This window comes from Mytilus galloprovincialis, chromosome 9 (assembly GCF_965363235.1).
Source record: "Mytilus galloprovincialis chromosome 9, xbMytGall1.hap1.1, whole genome shotgun sequence".
Classification (NCBI taxonomy): domain Eukaryota; kingdom Metazoa; phylum Mollusca; class Bivalvia; order Mytilida; family Mytilidae; genus Mytilus; species Mytilus galloprovincialis.
In genome coordinates, this window is record NC_134846.1 from 50,584,098 (window position 1) to 50,606,231 (window position 22,134).

The following is a 22,134-nucleotide window of genomic DNA, read 5'->3' on the forward strand; positions in this document are numbered from 1 at the left end:
CCGTGCTTCAGGTTTATGCTCTTATAATATACTAGATTATGGAGTGTGTGTCCGAGCGAGAACTGCTCTAATTCATTACTTTAGGAATATTTATCAAAAAGCAGTATTTCAATATTCAGCCCCATTCTACTATTTAATACTGATAGCGTTTGACATTTTTAGCCGAACAAATTTATTCATTTTATATAACTTCAATTATTGTATGCTGGTTCATATTCTGGACGCCAATCTTTGCTCCTTTATTATATAATTCACTAACAAAACACTTATGAAGCTTAGAAATGGAAAATTACTAAATACTAAACTTGTTCAAAGGGTATCCACACGTCTCAATCTTCAAAATCGGTTATCTAAAAATACTACCATCGCTAACATTTCTAACAATAAAAATCGTGGTTACCCTTCTATCGATAAGTGTCATGCCAAAAAATGACTTACATGTCCCCGTCTTTCCACCAACAATACGGTTAGGTCCACGTTTAATGGTCGCACATTTTCTTTAAATTTTGAAACTGATATAACTTGAAAAACAAACAGTATTATTTATTTACTCACATGAAACAAACCGGGGTGTGGTATTCAGTACGTAGGAGAAACTGGACGATATTTATCTAAACGCACTCAAGAACATCTGTATCGTTTTAAAAGACCCAATAAATTCAAAAGTATCATTTACCAACACCTTAAGAAGCACAACCATCCTTTTAAATATTTAGCAGTTCAACCTTTAGAAGTTGTAAATAAGCAGCCTGGTGAATCGCATTCAAAGTTTGTACGATCACGGAAAATAATTGAATTAAATTGGATTAAAAAATTACAGACAGTTTACCCTCTCGGTCTAAATGGTAATATCATGGGAATTGGTAATATATATAGAACCAATTCCGTTAACATTTTGGATATAGTTTCTAAAACTGTTCGTAAAAAACGTTCTCACGGTCGTAGAACAAATCGCAATCAAAGAAAATTTCGGGCCAATCATACCAATATTTCGGACCTAATTTCTATTTCAAAAAACAACGGCAGACATTATCTGTTAACAAAACTTCGTTACCGGTTAATAAGTTAAATAAAATTTTGGAGGATTGCAACACAATTTCATATAGCAGTCCTAAGTATGAAATTGTTTAAATTATTATGGCATATTGTTATTCTAAATTATTTCCCAAAATTGATCGCCCTGAAGATCATAAAAAACATTTTATTAAAATTAAGTATGTCAATAAAGGCTTTGATTTTGTAAATATTGCCGGTATATTTAACGACCATTCTGTTAAAGAACAAATTCCTGGATATTTTGACAATACTGAGCTACCTCTTATTTGTTATATTTACAAGAAATCTACCCGGAAATTTGTGTTTAATTATAGTCAATTGTGTAAAGATGTTAATATCAGTGAAAATACACCTACTTCATGTAATTGCAGTAATTCCGAATATATTTATGGACCCATTTCCCATGTTATAACAGGAGATCTTAACATCGTTCAAGACCGAGAGTTAAAATCATTCCTCAGTAAAGGACCTAAATATCGTCCCCCGTCAATTATTAATTGGAATGAGTGTCGTAATATCATCCACGACTCACTCCATACTTACTGTATGAAATGGATAAAACGGGAAAAAGCTGACACAAAATCTTTGGACTCTTTTTTTAATTCAGTAATGAAGATAGTTGATATACGTATTCAACATTTTAAAGAACATTTTACTATAAACAATAACCACAATAAACCTATTTCTCGTATCAAACATAAACTAAAAGAACTAGCCAAGGAATTTGTTTTTGTCCCGGCAGATAAAGCTGCTAATAATATTATTATTGTTTGACGTAAATTTTACATTGAGGTTCTGAAAAAGGAAATCACCAATTCACCAACATTCCAACTGACTCCATTTTCAGAAAACGAAATCTGTAACAAACATAAACTTTTAGCCACCGCTTTACAAACAGAGCCAAATACAATGAAAGTCCCAACTATGTATTGGCTTCCGAAGCTACACAAAACCCCTTACAAATATAGATTTATTTCGTCTTCAAGCCATAGTTCAACTACTAAATTGTCTATTCTTCTTACCAGCACACTTGGTACAATTAAAAACCTGATAATAAATTGTTCATATAAGGCCTTCGAAAATAGTGGAATAAATTACTTTTGGAGTGTCAAGAACTCGTTGGAAGTACTTGATAAATTGCATGCTTATATTGGTGATTTTGAATCTGTTCAAAGTTTTGATTTTTCTACCCTGTATACCACATTGCCTCACATTCTCATTAAGAAAAAATTCACACACCTAATTAAATGGGCATTCAAAAAATCAGAATGTGAATATATATGTTCAAACTCTTTTAGGTCATTTTTTAGTAGCAAGAAACAAAAAAACTATGTTAATTGGACATGCTTTGATACTATATATGCCCTTGAATTTTTACTAGATAACATTTTTGTTCGCTTTGGAGATTCCGTATATCGTCAGATTATCGGAATTCCAATGGGGACTAACTGTGCACCACTTATTGCGGACCTGTTTTTGTATTGTTATGAGTTACAATTTATGACAAAAATAAGCAAAGACCCATCGAAACAACATCTGATAAACAAATTTAATAATACTTTTAGATATTTGGATGATATTTTTGCTCTCAATAATGACGACTTCAGTATGTATATTAATGATATTTATCCTGTTGAACTTACTTTAAATAAAGCTAATACTAACAATGACCACTGCCCTTTTCTCGATCTTGATATCTATATCACTAATGGAAAGCTGAATACTAAAATTTATGATAAAAGGGATGATTTTTCATTTCCTATCGTTAATTATCCGTTTTTAGATGGTGACGTTCCCTTGTCACCATCTTACGGTGTTTATATATCTCAACTTGTACGATTCGCTCGTGTATGTAACAATGTTTTCGATTTTAACGAGAGAAATTTATGTATTACTGAAAAATTATTACACCAGGGTTTTCGATATCACAAACTAGTCAAAACATTTACTAAATTTTATCATCGGTATAAAGACATCATTCGTAAATATAGCTCAACATGCAGACTTCTAATACGTTCAGGTATTTCACATCCAATTTTTTATGGTAATATTCTTTATAAAGCACAAAAGTGTCAGTATTTACCTCAGAAACTTACAAAACCTTTGAATAGACTTATTAAGAAGGGATATAATTACGATACTGTTGTCAAGTCATTAAAGACTGCATATTTTGGCGTTAATATTGAGTCACTGATAAGGTCTTTGCATCGGAACTAAACACATTTATTCTAAAAACAGTTGTTGGCATGACACGGGTTATGTTCTTCTCATATATGTTATGATGGTATGATACTAAACTCCTAACGGGAAGGATTGTGCCTGATGTTCATATGATGAAATCATAACCTTTCAGTCAGTTTAATTTAAGTCTAGAGCTGGCATGTCAGTTAACTGCTAGTAGTCTGTTGTTATTTATGTATTATTGTCATTTTGTTTATTTTCTTTGGTTACATCTTCTGACATCAGACTCGGATTTCTCTTGAACTGAATTTTAATGTGCGTATTGTTATGCGTTTACTTTACTACATTGGTTCGAGGTATAGGGGGAGGGTTGAGATCTCACAAACATGTTTAACCCCGCCGCATTTTTGCGCCTGTCCCAAGTCAGGAGCCTCTGGCCTTTGTTAGTCTTGTATTATTTTATTTTTAGTTTCTTGTGTACAATTTGGAAATTAGTATGGCGTTCATTATCACTGGACTAGTATATATTTGTTTAGGGGCCAGCTGAAGGACGCCTCCGGGTGCGGGAATTTCTCGCTACATTGAAGACCTGTTGGTGACCCTCTGCTGTTGTTTTTTATTTGGTCGGGTTGTTGTCTCTTTGACACATTCCCCATTTCCATTCTCAATTTTATATATGTGTGACTGACAATGAGACAATTCTCCATCCAAGTCATAATCAGTTTGGGGACAACCCCTTAATGTTATAAATATCCCTTTTACATGTTTTATGAGGGATCAATATAAGTTATAATATATTTGTTTGTACAAAAGGGCTCATATTTTCTCAAAGAACTATCTATCTATCTGGTATTAAATGGTCAAAACATGTCCAAGAATTTTGTAATATTCCTGGACTTTAACCATGTTAACACATTTACTTTAACAGTTTAATATTATTCAAAATAAGTGGACCCCTCTTTTAGAAAAAAGTTGTTTAAAATATGATGTAACTCTCCTCTTTTTGAGTACAAAATTCTAAGTTTTCAAAGGTTTTGTATAGAAGAACTATACAAATCCTTGGTATTTCTATTTTCTTTTCTACATCAGTAAAATGACCCCTTGTCTGAGGGAGGGTTGTTCTTAACCTGATAATAACAAACACAGGTCAAAGTACGGCCTTTTACACAGGCTTTGATACAGACCAAACAGCAGGCTATAAAGGACCCCAAAATTTTTAGCATTACACAATTCGAACAGAAAAACCAACGATCTAAGCTATATATCATGTATATCCAAACGGGAAAATACCAATGAACAACATCAACAAACGATAACTGCTGAACGGGGTCAGACCTATAATCCGACAGTCCCATAATCCGACAGTCCGATAGTCCGACAGTCCTATAATTCGACAGCCCGATAGTCCGATGCACGGTCACTTGTCTCCGAAAAGTATGCCTATATAGACATGGAACGTTTGTAAATTGGTATATATTTTTTCACACAGAAAATTAACAAATCAGTCAGTATGACGTCTTGTACAGGACAGCAATAATCCCATCGGAAATGAACGGAATCCGGGTCCGTTCATCTTAAAACATAAAGATAGTATAACGCAGTCAGGATTCTACTTCGTCAAAATTATCTCCCCATTACGCCAGTTCATTTTCACAATTGTAGAAATGGAAGCCATTGTAGGGATGACGCGCTACCAATTTTGCTCTTGGAAACCGATAAATTTATCCACATTGCACCATTACGATCCTTATATGTCAGTTGTATTTTAAAAGACAAATGTACCAACTAGCTTATGAGCATCAGTTAATGATCTTATCTGCATTGATTCAACTTAAAACTATTGTCTGATCGGTTGTCGGGTGGAATTTTTGAAAATTCATTAACATTAAAAAAAATTCTAATTAAATATTTCGTGGAAGGGCAGACTAGATTTGTTTAGTGATTGAAGACTATAAACCCTAGTTATCACAGACAAAAAAAATATAATTTTTCGAAGATATGCATTTTCATCATCTAACTTGAAAGACTGTCGTCAAGTACTTTCAGTAAAAAATAGCTATTCGAACACACCAACTCTGTGTTTTTGTGATTCATCAGATAGGTATTTCACTTGACCCATATATTTCATCTTTTAGTACTGGGATTTTTTTATGTTATAAAGTCAACCTGTAGCTTTGGTATATGAAAATGATAGAATCTGAAGCGAGACGATGTATGAAATATTCTTGCTATGTACGATATCAAGACAAAATATTCAACTCAAACACGCCCTAACATAAAAAGGTGCACTCGATTGTCTCTTTTCGATACTATTATTACCCAGTTTTTGGAATTTTTTCTTGAGTCACATAATGGAAGGGCAGACACGAAAATTACTGAACTAATAGATTGATATGTTTTCCGTCCGTGGTAAAAAAAAATTTAAATCGGAGGATATGCATTTTCTACATCCAACTTGAAAGATACCCATGTCGTCGACTTGATATCTAATTGTTCTGCTTAACTATGTACTAGATAAATTGAAAACTTATGCAAATGGTGTTTTTAAAATAAAACACATCGTAATTGAGAAGAAAATTATAATTTGGTTTGTTTCTATAAACTTTTAAAATGTTTGTCACTATAGTAAACATTTCCGACTGTAACGTATCTACTTGTAACCTACGGAAGATGTCAAGTTTAAATTGTTAACATTTACACCCTTCATCTTCCTGTAATGATGTGTCATCATTTAACTTATGATATTGTCACATAGTACTGATATTGTAAGTATAACGTATCCACTTGTAACCTACAGAAGATGTCAAGTTTAAATTGTTAACATTTACACCCTTATCACAAACATGTCCCGAGTGTAGTCTCTTTATTATCAATCTAATTAAAATTAAATCCTTTAATTGCTCCTGTTCTGATATGTATTAAATTAAAGGATTTAATTTTGATTAGATTGCTTTATTATGAGATTGGCCGTTCACCTTAAAACATGATCGCTCTCATTCAAATTCGCCCCCTTTCACTTTCACACCCTACACGTTCTTACCAAAAGTCCGTTTGCACCCTATACGTTTGCTTTTGTTTATTATGAAAACAATGATAAACATATTTATAGCAATACTATTACTGCCCAATTAATATTCTAACCAAAACTCGATTTTTTTTCATTATTTCATAATAAATTGACATTCTAAAAACGTTTTTTTGTGTTGATGGTTTGGTTAGAGACTTGCAATGACTATATATTTTTTTCATTGTTTCAAAATAAAGAGGCATTCTGGCAACGGTTTTGTGTTGAAGAAATCTAAATCATGTTTTTGTTAGTGTATTTGTATTGCTATAAAAAAAAATGACTAGGGATGCTCAGGTCCTTATGATAATTTACATATAAGTGTTATCTGTTATCAGCAAATAGTTTAGGTTTTGGCAATCAGTAAACCAAAAAAAAATACTAGATAGTACAGCGGTTTATATTGCCATACAAGCTAGAGCAATGATAAGGTATTATAAATAGACGCAATTTAAGTTAAGATTTCATTCCTTATCATTGAAACCGTTCTGAACGTGGTTTTGCATCTTGACTGAAATTTGAGATAATAACACTATTCCTATTTTATTAAAACTAATTGCTCTTTTTAGAAAACGAAAGAAAAGATAAAAAAAAATATTGATACTTCTGTGTTATTCTATCCGAAGTAGTCGTTTCATATCTTCGGGGAGAAACCCCTCAGATATAAAAGCAAACATCTAATACTTAATTGTGACATATCACATTCAACCAGATTATACCTTACATCTTGGAACAGTATATTTAACAATATATGTGCTCCTGGTTACATGCATGCGCTTGCGCATGTACAAAATGTATGAAAACCGACATTCTCGTTATCAACATCGACATGATGATATAAGGAATCTTATATTAATTGTTCAAACAAGAAAAGAGGGGGCAATACTTTTTTGTGTTAACCTGTTATGGCCCTTTTCAAGGTGTTGTTAACTGTTATCTGAGATCAATTTAAGCTGTTAACTGTTTTCAACCCACTTTCTTTACTGTTATCAGCATTTCTGCATTTTTTGTTAACTGTTTTTGCCAAAATCGAGGTGTTGTTAACATGTTATTGCCGGCTCCCTCAAGAAGGGATTTAATTTATATCCCATTTCGATGCATTCCACTTTTTAAATTTTAAACACTGCTTGCATTTCAGCAGTATGCTAATACGCTTTTAAGAAGACAATCATCCTTTGCAGCAGCACGGCTTCGCGTCGGACCATCGGATTGTCGGATTAACGGACTGTCGGACTGTCGGATTATCGGACTGTCGGACTACTGGACTGTCGGAATTTCGGGGTGTCGGATTATAGCTACGCTCCCCTGCTGAACGACAGGCCCCTCAATCAATCAGGACAGGTGCATAAACATGCAGCGGCTATGGATACTTTTGTTTCGTCAGCATACAATATAATTTGCAGTTGAAGGCAAATCCTTCAGAAGTTCTTTGTACTTTATTCTAACAACGAACATATTTTGATAGGGAATATAAGTAATTGGGAAAGTAACCTATTTGTTCTTTACAGGTATTTCCGCTGTTATAAATTTATGTCGGAGCACTCCCGCTTTGGATAAATAGGTTTCATGCTGAAACAAATATTCTCACAGATATTTACAAAGTGTCGTGGGGTGCTTTTATGTTTAAAATCGTTATATACAGGTTAGACTGTGATTTTAAAAACAAATGTTGATATCTTTTTATAATATTTACAAAAAAAACGGTGCGGGAAATGGACATAATTACATTTCCGGATGCGGGAAGCGGGAATATAAAAAAAATAAAAAAATTCTGTTTTGAAAAAAATAGGTGCGGGCGGGTCCGTCGAACAAGGAATCAAATTGGTGTGGCCTTAGACTGTGATTTTAAAAACAAATGTTGATATCTTTTTATAATATTTACAAAAAAAAAAAAAAAAAAACGGTGCGGGAAATGGACATGATTACATTTCCGGATGCGGGAAGCGGGAATATAAAAAAAATAAAAAAATTCTGTTTTGAAAAAAATAGGTGCGGGCGGGTCCGTCGAACAAGGAATCAAATTGGTGTGGCCTTAATACTATTTCAAACTTTGCCTATAGTTTATTTAGTCTATATGACGATTTTATTTTTGAATATGAATAAATTCACTTTACTGTAAAATATGTTTTAAAGCTTCAAACTCGTTTATTCTATACTTATAAAGAAAACTTACCAATTAGCTGGGGGGCTTTATATTTTTTTATTGTGTTCCTTTCTTGATCAACCTTCTTATTTTGATACTTGCTTAAATGTTAAAAGTAAACGAACTCACAGAATAGGGAATAATGGGCATGAAGTACAGAATAAGTGAGATGCTGGAATATTAAGAATCGAAAATAATGGACCAAGCAAATTAAAGAATACAGAAAAATCCTCCCCAAAATTGAAGAATACAGAAAAGCAGGACCAATCTGTCCAGACTCTCTTATGTGACAGGCACTTAATTATCTGATATTTATCATATTTTTAGGAGCTGCTTATAAATACGCTTAAATATTTTTTGAATCTTGTTCTGATTATATTAATTAATGAATATTAATTCTCTGTCTGTAGGCGAGAGAAATAAAGGATGTAATATTAAAATTTATTGATTAATTTATCAACTTGATAATTAAAGTTAAAATGTCAGGATATTTTATTTAATTGACATCTATATGATTAAGGCGTTGACCCTTGTCCAATCTCTAATGTGGTAGTTAGCCCAAATATCAGGTTACGTAAACTTTGTCATATCAAAATACATCATCAGACAAACATGCTTACATCAAATATATATTAAGGTTGCTTTCAATTTTTTAGAAAGCCATCTTTCACTGTCGTACAAAGTGAGAGGTTTGGCGCTATAAAACCAGGTTTAATCCACCATTTTGTACATTTGAAAATGCATGTACCAAGTCAGGAATATGACAGTTCTTGTCCATTCGTTTTTGATGTGTTTTGTCATTTGATTTTGCCATATGATTAGGGACTTTCCGATTTGATTTTCTTCTGAGTTCAGTATTTTTGTGATTTGACTTTTTTTTTGTAGCACCTGAGAATTTTGTTTTTATTACATGATCATTATGTGGAAGAATAAAAAAAGATTCGGTACACAGAAAGAAGATGAACAATGCACCACGCAGTTAAAAATGTTCACATCAAACTTGATACCCGGATTCTTAAGCAATTAACATCAAATTTTTATGGGGCAGACAGACTGACATACAGACGTTTACCAGTATACTCCCAATTTTCGAAGTTACTAGTTACTAATTACTATTTATTACACGCTGTATACTAATTTGAAACAAACCTTGATATAATTTAAAAAATCACATTCTATCACATATAGTAGAAGTTTACTACAAAATGTATGATCACATTTACAGAAAATAAGAAAATAATAAATTCTTACAACACAATATAACTAGTATGTTTTGAAAAAAAAAAAAAAAAAAACGTTTAAAAAAACTACTAAAACTGAGTGATCCAATATTGATCCAAATTAGTTTACGAGAATACGTAATATACATTTAAATACGAGAGGAGTGATGTATTGTCTGTTTATCACTTAAACATTGCGATGAAACTATGTTTGAAACCTAAATGTTAATCTTAGGTCACCGATATCTGTTTTACACTGAAATATAAACACTGGAAACGGGTCACGAATGAATTTACAGTGAATAAAGGTACAGTCTGTCATTCAATTACTTTGAAGCGTACATTATAGTCCCACATACAAAAATGTATGTAGCCAATGCTTCGGCCAGAGAAAAACATGACCCTGTGCAATGCCAAGATACAGGTATTGACAGATTGTAGATCCATGACTGTGTATATGTATATAGCAATTATATTTTGGTTAGTTTTAATTTACTGATAATAAAGTCAATATCAATACCAATAAAAACAATATTCAATGATTTAATTAAGTGTTGAATTGATAATCTTTTAGAATAAGTATATTTACAGGATCGATAAGTTTAACAGATTCATTCTAAAATTTCGGGGCACGGCAAACAACAATTCCGCAAAAATCAGGACTTGGATTGTGCTATCCCGTTTGAAATAAGTTTTTTACAGGTACAACCAAATCTTTATATTTATGGAATAATTTAGTGAAGGTTTGAATATGTAATTTGTGGTAACGAAATCACTGGCTTATTCACATAAAATATATAATACATAGATTACGTTCGTAAAAAATCAAAAACGTCACAACTTTATTATTTGAAATCTTACCATATCTCCCTAATTCTATGTTAAGAAGTTTTTTCGTCAATACGTAGTGTTGGAATATCAAATAACAATATTATGGAATATTTTTTTCAAGATTGATATTTTAGACCTGCTTAAATCATTTTACAAAAAAATATTCACCATGAATGATTACAACATTAGTAAAACTAGCAAATTGAACAAATTGAAGTTTTAAACTGTCTTACTTTGCTTCTGTATCCCTGTCTAATTTATTCCACAGAGCAGTGCGTTGATCGTCTTAATAATATTAAGTGACAATCTACTCTAAATGAACTTTTAACACTATTTATACTAATATGTTTAAACAAACTGTGACTAAATCGATAATTTTAAGTTCAGATGAACTTTTACGGAGGTTATCAAAGTTAAAGAATATCTCACTCTTAAATACTATGTTTAAACAAACTTACTCAATATACTGTATCTGTTTATAATAGCAGCTTGAACGTATTATACAGGCAAAAAAATCGTGTAAAAAAATTACCAATAAGGAAAATTCATGATGCTAAATTTGCATTAATTACATGTAGCTGCTTTATTTAGTTATTGATATAAAATTATTATCAAAAATTGCTCATAGTGTTATTCAATAACGTTTACCACAATTTTCAAGATCACATGGAAAGTTTGATATTGCGTTGTTAAAACTCCAAAATTCAACAGAAAAATTTTAACCAGGGCCCAGTTTCACGAAGCTGTCTTAGGACTAAGAGATGTCTTAGGATGGTCTTACGACATATCTTAGTCCTAAGTGGGTTTCACAAAGTGGTCCTAAATTAGGACATCTCTTAAAGTTGGTCATAAAGTTAGGACAACACAGAGGTGTCTTATGATGGTCTTAGGATAGTCATACGTTCATTTATATAAATTGCACTCATTTTTTATATTAATTTTGCTTATTTATCTTATTATTATCTAATTATCAAAAGTATTCTCCTTTTCCAGTTTATAACGTAATCTTTACAGATTGACGGATTATCATGATTTGTAAACAATGAAAAATCGATGTATTCATATCAAGAATGCATGATTTTATCCTTTAACCTTAAAAGTTTTATAACCAATAAAGTGGAAATTGAAATCAACTCACTTGTACCAAAAAAATGTCATCATTTTATATTCTTTTTTCCTTAATTTTTCCTTAAATTTCATATGTATATTGATGTATTATTTATAGATAATTTTATATAAATAACATTTATTTTTTATATTAATTTTGCTAATCATGTCATTATATTAAACAATACATTTAGTATAATTTATTGTAAAGACAAACTACATTTACATGAATTTTCCGTGTATCAATGTTTATATTTGAAAATTTTAAGAACTTGCGACATGGTTAGGATGTCTTAGCTAAGATCATTCTAAGACAGCTTCGAGACGAGGTCTGAGGTATGTCCTAGGATAGTCCCAAGAGAATCATAAGACATGTTCTAAGATATATCTTATGACATGTCTTAGGATAGCTTCGTGAAACCGGCCCCAGGAGTTTGCCAAACTTCGAACCTCTGCTCAATAATGTCATAATTCCATTTGGATGCGCTGTATGGTGCGGTAAGTAAAGCACGCAGTACATTCAATAAAACTTAAAAGTTCAATACGATGCCTTACGTAGGAAGAATGACACTCTCTCTCTGCATCTTTAAGGAGCCCAGCACAAAAATCCGCATGGTAAAATTTCTATCCCATTCTTCAGTGACGTCAAAAATTCTAGCCCTGCTTTGTAGAATTTTATTTATTTTTGGTATGTCCTCGTCCTAAATTTTCGTGCGATATTTGCCACTGGATGTCAGGGAAACACCAATAAATCTATCAATCTAAAGATTCCCCTTGATGTTTGCTAATCTTGTACAGTTTTTTTGTTTGTGTAATTCGAATAGGAGACTAGATAACGAAATTAGTCCGGCAACCAAGAATGAATATCTGATAATAATCCTTAATTATATCTAATAACATTTTTTTTCAAATGCAACATTGTGCCCAATCGAGTAAAAAAATATGAAAAGTTGCATGAATCTCATTATACTTTTTTTTAAGGGTTAACATATTAAAATCTTTCTTGAAATAGTGTGTGCATATGAAATACATATGGTTAAAAATTAGGTGAGTACAAAAATGCATATGCTCTAATTATTTTTCAGTTTAAGACTTCAAACACACACAAAAATTAATTAAAGAAAAAGGATTACCATTTTGCAGTCAAGATGACAATAATATTGGCTGAAATCCCATTATGATAATTCAAAATAAATCTGTATTGAAAAAAAAAGATAATTAATGGTGCTCCGATCCAGTTTAACAAACACACCTACAAATTAAAAAAAAAGCGACGAGTCATTTTGCGGAATAAATTTAAGTGAAATATTGTTTACACATGCTTATTATCCCAATTTCTATGGCACAGTAAATGTCTCATAACATAATAACTAGTTACAATCCTTAATCAGTTAAATTTAAGAAAGACACATTTTTACACAGAGGTGTTAATGTATATAACAAAGAACGAACGGTTAAGTTGACCTACCAAATTAGACTTATTACCAGGTTTGTGCTGACATGAGCAACTTGACACGACGGGTGTCATATGTGCGAAGTGGGCGGGAGAAACTACGATAACTTAATCATAGTTTCTGTTAGGTCTGCCGGCATGAATGAATACAAATGTAGTCTGATTAAAACCCCTTATGATATAGTATTTGACATTATTTTAACTACTGATATGAAACTCATTTTTTCCTTCAATCAATATCCCATCTTAATACCAAGAAGACTTCATGTAATTGTTCATCAAAACTGAAGCAATATTGATGGAAATTCATTCAGATTTTTCATTACATTTGTTGCAATTTTGAACTGTTCAAACAAAATTATATCGTTGAAAAAAAAAATGCTTTTCTATGAGGAGTATTCAAAGTAAAAATGAAACAATATACCAAATTGATATTCAAACTCATAGGTTGAAAACAATTTAACAAAAATTTGACTTTTTAAAAGAGCTTATCATGCTGATCATATTTTTGATTTAAAGTGTTTATATCTGTTATAATTTAAATCATATAAAGGTATAAGAGGAAAAAAAGAATCACTCTAAATATCATAGGCTTCATGAAAAAAGACAAAAATGAAAAAAAATGTAAAAAATTGTCATTTATGGGCAATAACTCCTATACGAATTTGATGTATACAGACAATTGATGGAGCTCATTTTTCTAAACATTATTGTTCCTTCCAGATTTTTTTTTATTTATAACGATTCAAAAAAACAATTGACAAAAAATGCATTTTACCCCTATGTCCGTCGTTGTCTGTTAACTTTTACAAAAAGAATTTTGCTAAAAATTGTTTACACAATATAACAAAGAAAACTGAAAGAGGGGTGAAAGATACCAGAATGACAGTCAAACGCATATATCGGAAATAACCTGACAAAGCCATGGCTATAAATGGACAAACAGACAAATTATAGTACACAAGACACAACCAAGAAAACTAAAGACTAAGTAACACGAACCCCACCAAAAACTGGGGGTGATCTCAGGTGCACCGGAAGGGCAAGCAGATTTTGCTCCACATGTGGCACCCGTCGTGTTGCTCAATGACATGTTATTACCCAGTGAATAGTCTTATTCGTTACGTCTCATTCACGAATAGGGAAGGGGATTGTAGTTACGACGTAAGACACATACCCGATATCATCTGTGAAACGGTTATTCCATAACGGTCAACCAACTCGTGATGGCGTCCTTAAAATTTACGAAGGGATGATTTCAACTAATAGTTTGTCTGATGAGTTATGTATAAAAATGTCATCTTCGCTAGCCAAGGGTTACGATCCATACCCTCCTTCCCACCATTGGCCAATTAAGCCAACATTAATGATAACAATGTTGCACCATCTATCTGTTAAAGTCTCGCCCATTCCGAATACATTTTCTTGACCAATGACAGCACTTAAACACTTTTCAGTGTGGAGGTGAAAACATTGAAGCGTCTAGAGTTTACAAACTAGGTGAATCAGGAAACGAAAATATACGTTGACATTCCAGTATTTGTGCAAGAAACATACACAGGAACTTCAATTAGTCGATTGAGATCATTTAAATTGTCACTAAATATCGTCGTATGTTTTTGGGGGCAAAGACTCGTCGCACCTTCAGCACATGGCAATTGTTTACCTATGTTTTTTTCGTTTACACGTAATTGGATGCAGACAGTTACCACTGAAACCAATGCATATCATGACCTCGTGTATCAGTATTCTCTCTCAATCCGTCAAGGGTGGAGAGGAGGGGAGTGAATCGTTACCCTTGGCTAGCAAAGATGTAAAAACGTGTGATAATGCATTGTATAAATTGTGTAATAAGTTTGTGGTTGGTCTTTTCGGACTATGTCAGTTCTAAATATGTTTTGATAAATTAGATTTTTAATGTCCTTCTTTTTGGTACGGTTTTGAATATAAAAATGTGGTAATGTAAAGCCTTTTCCAAATTTAGATATATTGATAATGAACTACAATGGTTTGCCAAATTGGAGTTAAAAGGAGATATGGATACATCAAGGTACCAACGAGACCGCAGCCAAGCATGGATACATCAAGGTACCAACGAGACCGCAGCCAAGCAGAAACATGTAAGGGTCAACATAGCTATCACGATCTTAATCAGTAGACCTGTGGATAAATTTTACATAAATCTTGCAGACAGAATAAAAGTTTTGCCCTTCCTGAAAATGCATGACATATTTACACAGTGGATTGTAAGCAACCAACAACCAATCAATCAAAGGTTTGCAACCGGCGCTAATTTCCAAAAAGATCAATCTCAGAAACATGTTTAACCCCGCCGCAATTTTTCGCCTGTCCCAAGTCAGGAGCCTCTGGCCTTTGTTAGTCTTGTATGATTTTAATTTTAGTTTCTTGTGTATAATTCGGAGTTTAGTATGACGTCCATTATCACTGAACTAGTATACGTATTTTTTAAGGGACCAGCTGAAGGACGCCTCCGGGTGCGGGGGTTTCTGGCTAACTTGAAGACCCATTGGTGGCCTTCGGCTGTTGTCTGCTCTATGGTCGGGTTGTTGTCGCTTTGACACATTCCCCATTTCCTTTCCCAATTTTAAATGCACTTAAGTTATATCTAAAAACACCAAATGACAATACACATATATATATAATTTCCACTTGGTTTCTACCACTCTCGACTTTGTACCTCGTAAATGAATAAAGAAATAAAATTGGTCTTACCTTCTTTCGATCCAGACAGTTTTTTACTTTGCAAACAAAATAAATTACGATGGCTTAAAATTGATTAAATTTTTTTTCTGTATTAATCTGCATCTTTCTCTACTATTTATTATACAATATGTACACTTTTGAATAACGTCAAACTGCAGATGTATTCCAACCTAATCGAAACCATGATGGCTTCATAGATGTAATGTTTTATTTATAAGACTATTATATAAACATTTGGAAATCCTTATTCATGGCAGTAATTATCTTTTTGTTCTTTCCAATATGGGATTCTTTTGTTATCTCATCTGGAATAAAACGATGTGGTTTAAAATCATTATTGTGAGATCTGAATTCAATTTTGTTTTGTCTATTTTGAATGGATATCGTCATGTCCAATTACGAACGAGTCTCATATATTTAAATGAGAATATCGTTTTCAAATTCTGAATGAATGCAACTTCTGTCAAATCCAGAAATTGACTTCTTGGTTTTGTTCGACAAAAGGACACTGCAGATTTACATTAGGTTCATTGAAGAAAAACAAACTTTTCTATATCTGTCTCCTTTAGTCTCCTTCTGTATAGAGTGTCAGATATAACTCAGTGGCAGGGGGGGGATTCCGGGGTTGAAACCCCCCTTTTTTATGACGATCAATGCATTTGAATGGGGACATGTGGTTTGAACCCCCCTTTATCCTGTGTTGGGACCCCTCCCCTTTTTAAAATGGCTGGATCCGCCCCTGTAATTTAATGTGTTTAATCGTTGAAGACACTATATCTGAGAAAAATCACCAAATGCACCCTCATTGAAATTTTAAGAAAAATTTCAAGCCTTGAGCATCGAATGACGACTACAACTGATACTGTAAAAAACAATATATAAGAGCGAGTAAGATAATTCTTATGTCACAGTTTTGCACTTTGATTTTAAAGTGTTGTTCATAGTAATGCAAGCACGTCCTCTTAATCCCCAGTTGTAAAAATTCCGAATGAGAATGTGAAGAAACTACTTTTATTAAACTGGTTCTCTTTCAATAGTATTATTGAGGGGGGATATCGGGACTCCGGGATCGGGTGTTTTTAAGCTCGGGATTTCGGGATTGACTATTTCGGGATCCGGGAATCCTTTTTTTCGAATTTCGGGATGTCGGGATTTAAATTTATTTAAATATGGGACATCGGGATGTCGTGTTTTTTAAGCCCGGGATATCGGGATCAGGACCCCTCCTACCCCCCCCCCCCATTATTCATGTAAAAAAAACACTCGAAAAAACTTTAAATGAACTTAAGTATTCAACCAGCTAATCTAATCTGGTCGTTTTACACTTTTACATCGGTTGTTGTACTACAAGATCGTGTAAAGCAATGACATACAAAGTACATAAAATGAACGATATTATGAAATGCCCATGCAGAAACACAAGGCATTATTATGAATTGCCTCAAACGATAAAAAAAATTGACAATAAATCTCTATTTTTGTAAAATCATTTAGTAAATTTTGTAACTATGCAGTGTACAATATCAATGTTCCTGTTGTTAAAGGTTATAGGATTGTTAATGTTTTATTTTCTTTTTTTAATAACTTTTAGGTGTGATACCACAATCATACTACGTCACATCCGGTTGCATACGAAAATAGGTCGAAAACAAATGTTAAGGAGGCTCCAGGGTATACAAATTTCAAAAAAAAAAAAAAATAAAGATTTTGTTATTCATAACACATTTTATTTATTACTTTATTCAAGGATTTGTATATATATAAATCCTTGCTTTATTAGTTGTTACTTTATCATATGGTACAAAAATCATTCAAATAAATCAATTCGTTTTGGCCTCAGATGACTTATATATATAGATGAAATGTATATATCATTGAAAAAGCTTCAAATTATCTCCCTTTGGTGCAAAAATGCCATTTTTTGGCATTAAAATTGAAATATCTTTTTCAACTCATCGGTGACCTATATTTTTTATCATTTTTTTTCAAATAAGCTGTACTTAAACTAAACTATAGTAATTTTATTTTATTTCGATATAACCTCTATTTCCCTATTAGTTCAACTGAAAAAAGTACTTTTAAAATGTATGCTTCTTTCGAAGGCAGACTGCGAGCGTAAATGAACGGTGACCCCAGTTATTTATTTTATTTTATTTTTCTATTAAGTATAAGATAAAGTTCATTTATAGAAAAATATAGCGAAATCCTATATTAAGAAAACAAATTGATTTAGACCCACGAGCCCCCTTATGTAATTAATTCTACATTTCATCCAGTAAACAATTTCTAGGTCATGAATACATATTTTTCAAGAGTATTACAAAGCACCATGAATTTTCATTTGGGGTTTTCTATAGAATATTTTGGAAACTTGAGGTTACATGGTTACTAAGTTTGTACGCGGGTAAAAAAGAGGAGAAAATTTGATAGGTTTACTTCCAGTGATAGTTATTTTCTTATATGCAATGACATGTTATATGGAATTTTTTCTATAGTACTGGACAGGAGATTTTTTTTCTCGTGTCAAGTATTTCTGTATTGCAAACAAAGATAAATTCTGCACAATTTTTTGAAAAAAGCAAATTAAAAAAAAAACTAATATTAGACAATCAATGTTGGTACTAGTCTACACCTTTTAAGATTTGTCAGATCACCAGTTTAATCAACTTAACGTTTATTTCTTCAATGTTGGTAACAAAGATATCATAAAATATATAACCAGTCGACAACAATTTGAGAACTTTATGTCTTGATAAGAAATCAGATTAAAACTTCATTACAATCTACTCAGTTTATTTGTTGAGAGTTGATACAATACGCAAAGCAATGTTTGACAGTAGCAAGACTATAATTTTGCAAAAGAGGGCAGTTATATTAACTCAATATCTTTTTGGAAACTATTTATTTACCTCAGAAAAGTACTTGCTCTCCATTTTTCTTTAAAAGATAAAAATGTGAATAAAAAGGGAAATGTTTCAAAGAGACCAAACAACCACTTAAAGCAGACTTAGTCCAATGACACCAATGGGTGTTCAACACAGAGAGAAAATATATAAGCTTTCATATACTACGTTGTGTTAATTTTCCGTTAGTTTTGTCAAGATTATTCATCAAGAAGTTCTGCTTCACCATCTTCCTTTATAATATTGTTGGAGAGGCAGGACGAGCTGTTCATTGGAAAATCTTTACCTATAAGTGTATGTAGATTTTATTACACTAAAGGAATGAACATAACACTCCGCAAAAAAAAAGGTAGAACGAAAATAAACAGCCCAATAGTGACAATCAGTGCTTTGCAAGATGTCATGCTAACGTTTTCATATACTGTTTTCTGCATTTTTGTTCTGATATAACAAAACAGACAAACAGTAGGAGTACTATAGTCCAAGGAAAATTCAAAACGGAAAGTCCTTTAACAAATGACAAAATCAAAAGCTCAATAAAGGCAAAAGAAATATACCGCTGTTTAAAAGTTATAAATCGATTGAGAGAAATCAAATCTTGGTTACAAACTAAAACCAAAGGAATCACAACAAAAAGAGAAGTGCAACAAAAAAAACAACAACAAGGGAATATGCATAGAAACGAAATGTAGATTTAATCAATTTTCAATCACCAAATGCATTTCCTAATTTTGTTGATTTTCCTAAGATATCTTGTCTAATTTCTCTTTCTACTTCGTGCGTCTTACTATCGCACTTACAGCCTTTCTCATGCAACTTAATGATATATCACTGGGGTAAAGCTGATGACCGTAACTGCATTCACGGTCATCCCAAGATGTCGGATGAAAAATTAGGTCAGTTTCTGTATTGTCTGTTAAAGTGTTTCTATATCATTTTCTTTACAAATCATACATTGAAACGATGTAAATTTATAAAAGAATCACTCGGAAATCACTAATTACTTCTGAGAAATGTGCATGAAACGGGAAATTCGATTTGAAAAAATCGCCAAGATGACCGTAAATCACAATCGAGATGACCGTAACAGAATCAGCGATTCATAACAAGGGTGACCGTAACTGCTTTTAAGATGACCGTAATTTGTAAATGATGACCGTAACTTTTAAAGGATGACCCTCAATTCTAAGAAGTACACACTACTTATATATAACAATAAATATATCAAACACAATTTATAATTGCCGATCGCCCACAAGACTAGAGGGACACCGTATTTTATTATAATCTATCTTAACAAACATAATATTTTTCAATAATATATATATATATATATATACATATAAACAATGCTTTCAATACAAAATGAAAAACATTGACTCCGTCATAAACGAACCCGCCGGCCAGGAAAAACCAACAACCAAGCTACCTTAGTCGATATGGAAACCTGTGTCCAAACCCTAATGCTCGGAAGATCGTCTCGAGAGGTGTACTTGGACAATACTGAAAGTTAGCTTATGTTTACATAAACAAAATATCATCAAAATGTGTAATAGCAAACAAAAATACCAATATATAGTACAAAAAACAAGAAAAAATCAAACAATAATGAACCAACATTAAATCTGAACTTGACCAGTTCGAAGTTGGCGAGAAAATGGTCTGATAGGTAAATTAACCCGCCAAAAAATGACCATTCACGTGATACTACAATTAATATCACGTGTCCATACATATATTGAAAGAACCGTTAGTACAATAATTTTCCTCTATACTTCGAAACGCGGAAAATTATAAATATCCGTATTTATATAACTATCTTTTTGTATCAAATGATTAATCGTGTTGGTATACACATATTAATATGAGAGTTTTATCCTATAGGTAGAAGAAAATAAGACGTGCTTCAAATGCAAAGATTACCATATGTATCTTTTTTACAGTGGAGGGTTTAATTTTTAAAATGAATTTGCCAAAAGACATGCAAATGAAGAAGAAGGGAAAACATGCTACAAAAGCGCGATAAAATGACACCTTACAAGCATAATGGAAAAAAATGCACTGCACAGCCTTCAAGTGCTCGACAAAAGATTTTTTTTTGGTTTCTGGGATTCCTTTTAATGACATATAATAAATACACATTTTTAAAAATGCCAAAAAATTGCATGTACACCCATTGATATTATATCGTCTTTCATTTTGTCGTGCAAATAAAATAACAGAAATATTTTGAAAATATCATTCGAATAAACTAGTGAAGGTGAGCTCCTGCAAAGTAGATCCTTAAAATAGTATTGTACGAAAAGCGTATCACAAGGCGGAACTTTGTCACTTTGTATATATACAGAAATGTTATTCATACAGTCAGGATTCTACTTCTTCAAAATTATCTCCCCATTACGCCAGTTCATGCTCACAGTCGTAGAAACGGAAGCCATTGTAGGGATGACGCTCTGCCAATTTTGCTCTTGAAAACTAATAAATTTATCCACATAGCACCATTACGATCGATAGTTATATGTCAGTTATATTTTAAAAGACAAATGTATCTACTAGCTAATGAGCATTAGTTAATGATCTTGTCTGCATTGATTCAACTTAAAAATATTGTCTGTTCGGATGTCAGATGGAATTTTTGAAAATTCTTAAGCATTTAAAAAAATTCTAATTAAATATTTCGTAGAAGGGCAGACTAAACATTTTCAGTGGTTGAAGATTATAAACCCTAGTTATCACACACAAGAAAATCATATTTTTTCGAAGATATCCATTTTCATCATCCAAATTAAAAGACTGTCGTCAAGTACTTTTAGAAAAAATAGATATTCGAACACACCTACTCTGTTTTTGTGATTCATTAGATAGGTATCTCACTTTACCCATATATTTCATCTTTTCGTACTGTCATTTTTTTACGTTATAAAGTCAACCTGTAGCTTTGATATATAATAATGATAGAATCTAAACGAGATGCTATATAAAATACTCTTGCTTTGTACGTTTTAAAGACAAAATATACACCCCAAACATGCCCTAACATAAAAAGGTGCACTCGATTTTTCTCTTTTCGATACAATCGTTACCTGTTTTGTGGAATTTTTTCTTGATTCACATAATGGAAGGGCAGACACGAAAATTTCTGAACTAAAGAATGGTATGTTCTCCGTCCGTACGTGATAAAAAAAAATCGGAGGTTATGCATTTTCTACATCCAACTTATAGATACTATATATAAAAAAGAAGATGTGGTATTATTGCCAATGAGACAACTATTCAGAAAAGACCAAAATGACACAAACATCAACAACTATAGGTAACCGTAAGGCCTTCAAGAATGAGCAAAGCCCATACCGCATAGTCAGCTATAAAAGGCCCCGATAAGAACCATGTCGTCGACTTGATATCGTATTGTTTTGCATTACTATGTAGTAGATACATTGAAAACTTATGCA

The 22,134-nt window shown here is 32.3% G+C and overlaps 1 protein-coding gene across 2 annotated transcripts in view; it reads right to left on the reverse strand.

Annotated features, from left to right (window-relative positions):
- The window catches only part of LOC143045216 (adenosine deaminase 2-like), a 28,875-nt gene extending 13,068 nt beyond the window's left edge, over positions 1-15,807 (reverse strand). The window contains exon 1 of one of the 2 annotated variants that reach the window (XM_076217568.1): positions 15,789-15,807. The gene's annotated coding sequence lies outside the window, so the exon portion shown is untranslated. Of the gene's footprint in view, positions 1-10,728; positions 10,889-15,788 lie in introns of those variants that run through there. The other variant, XM_076217567.1, reaches the window with a different exon arrangement.
- Between the last annotated feature and the right edge of the window lie 6,327 nt (positions 15,808-22,134).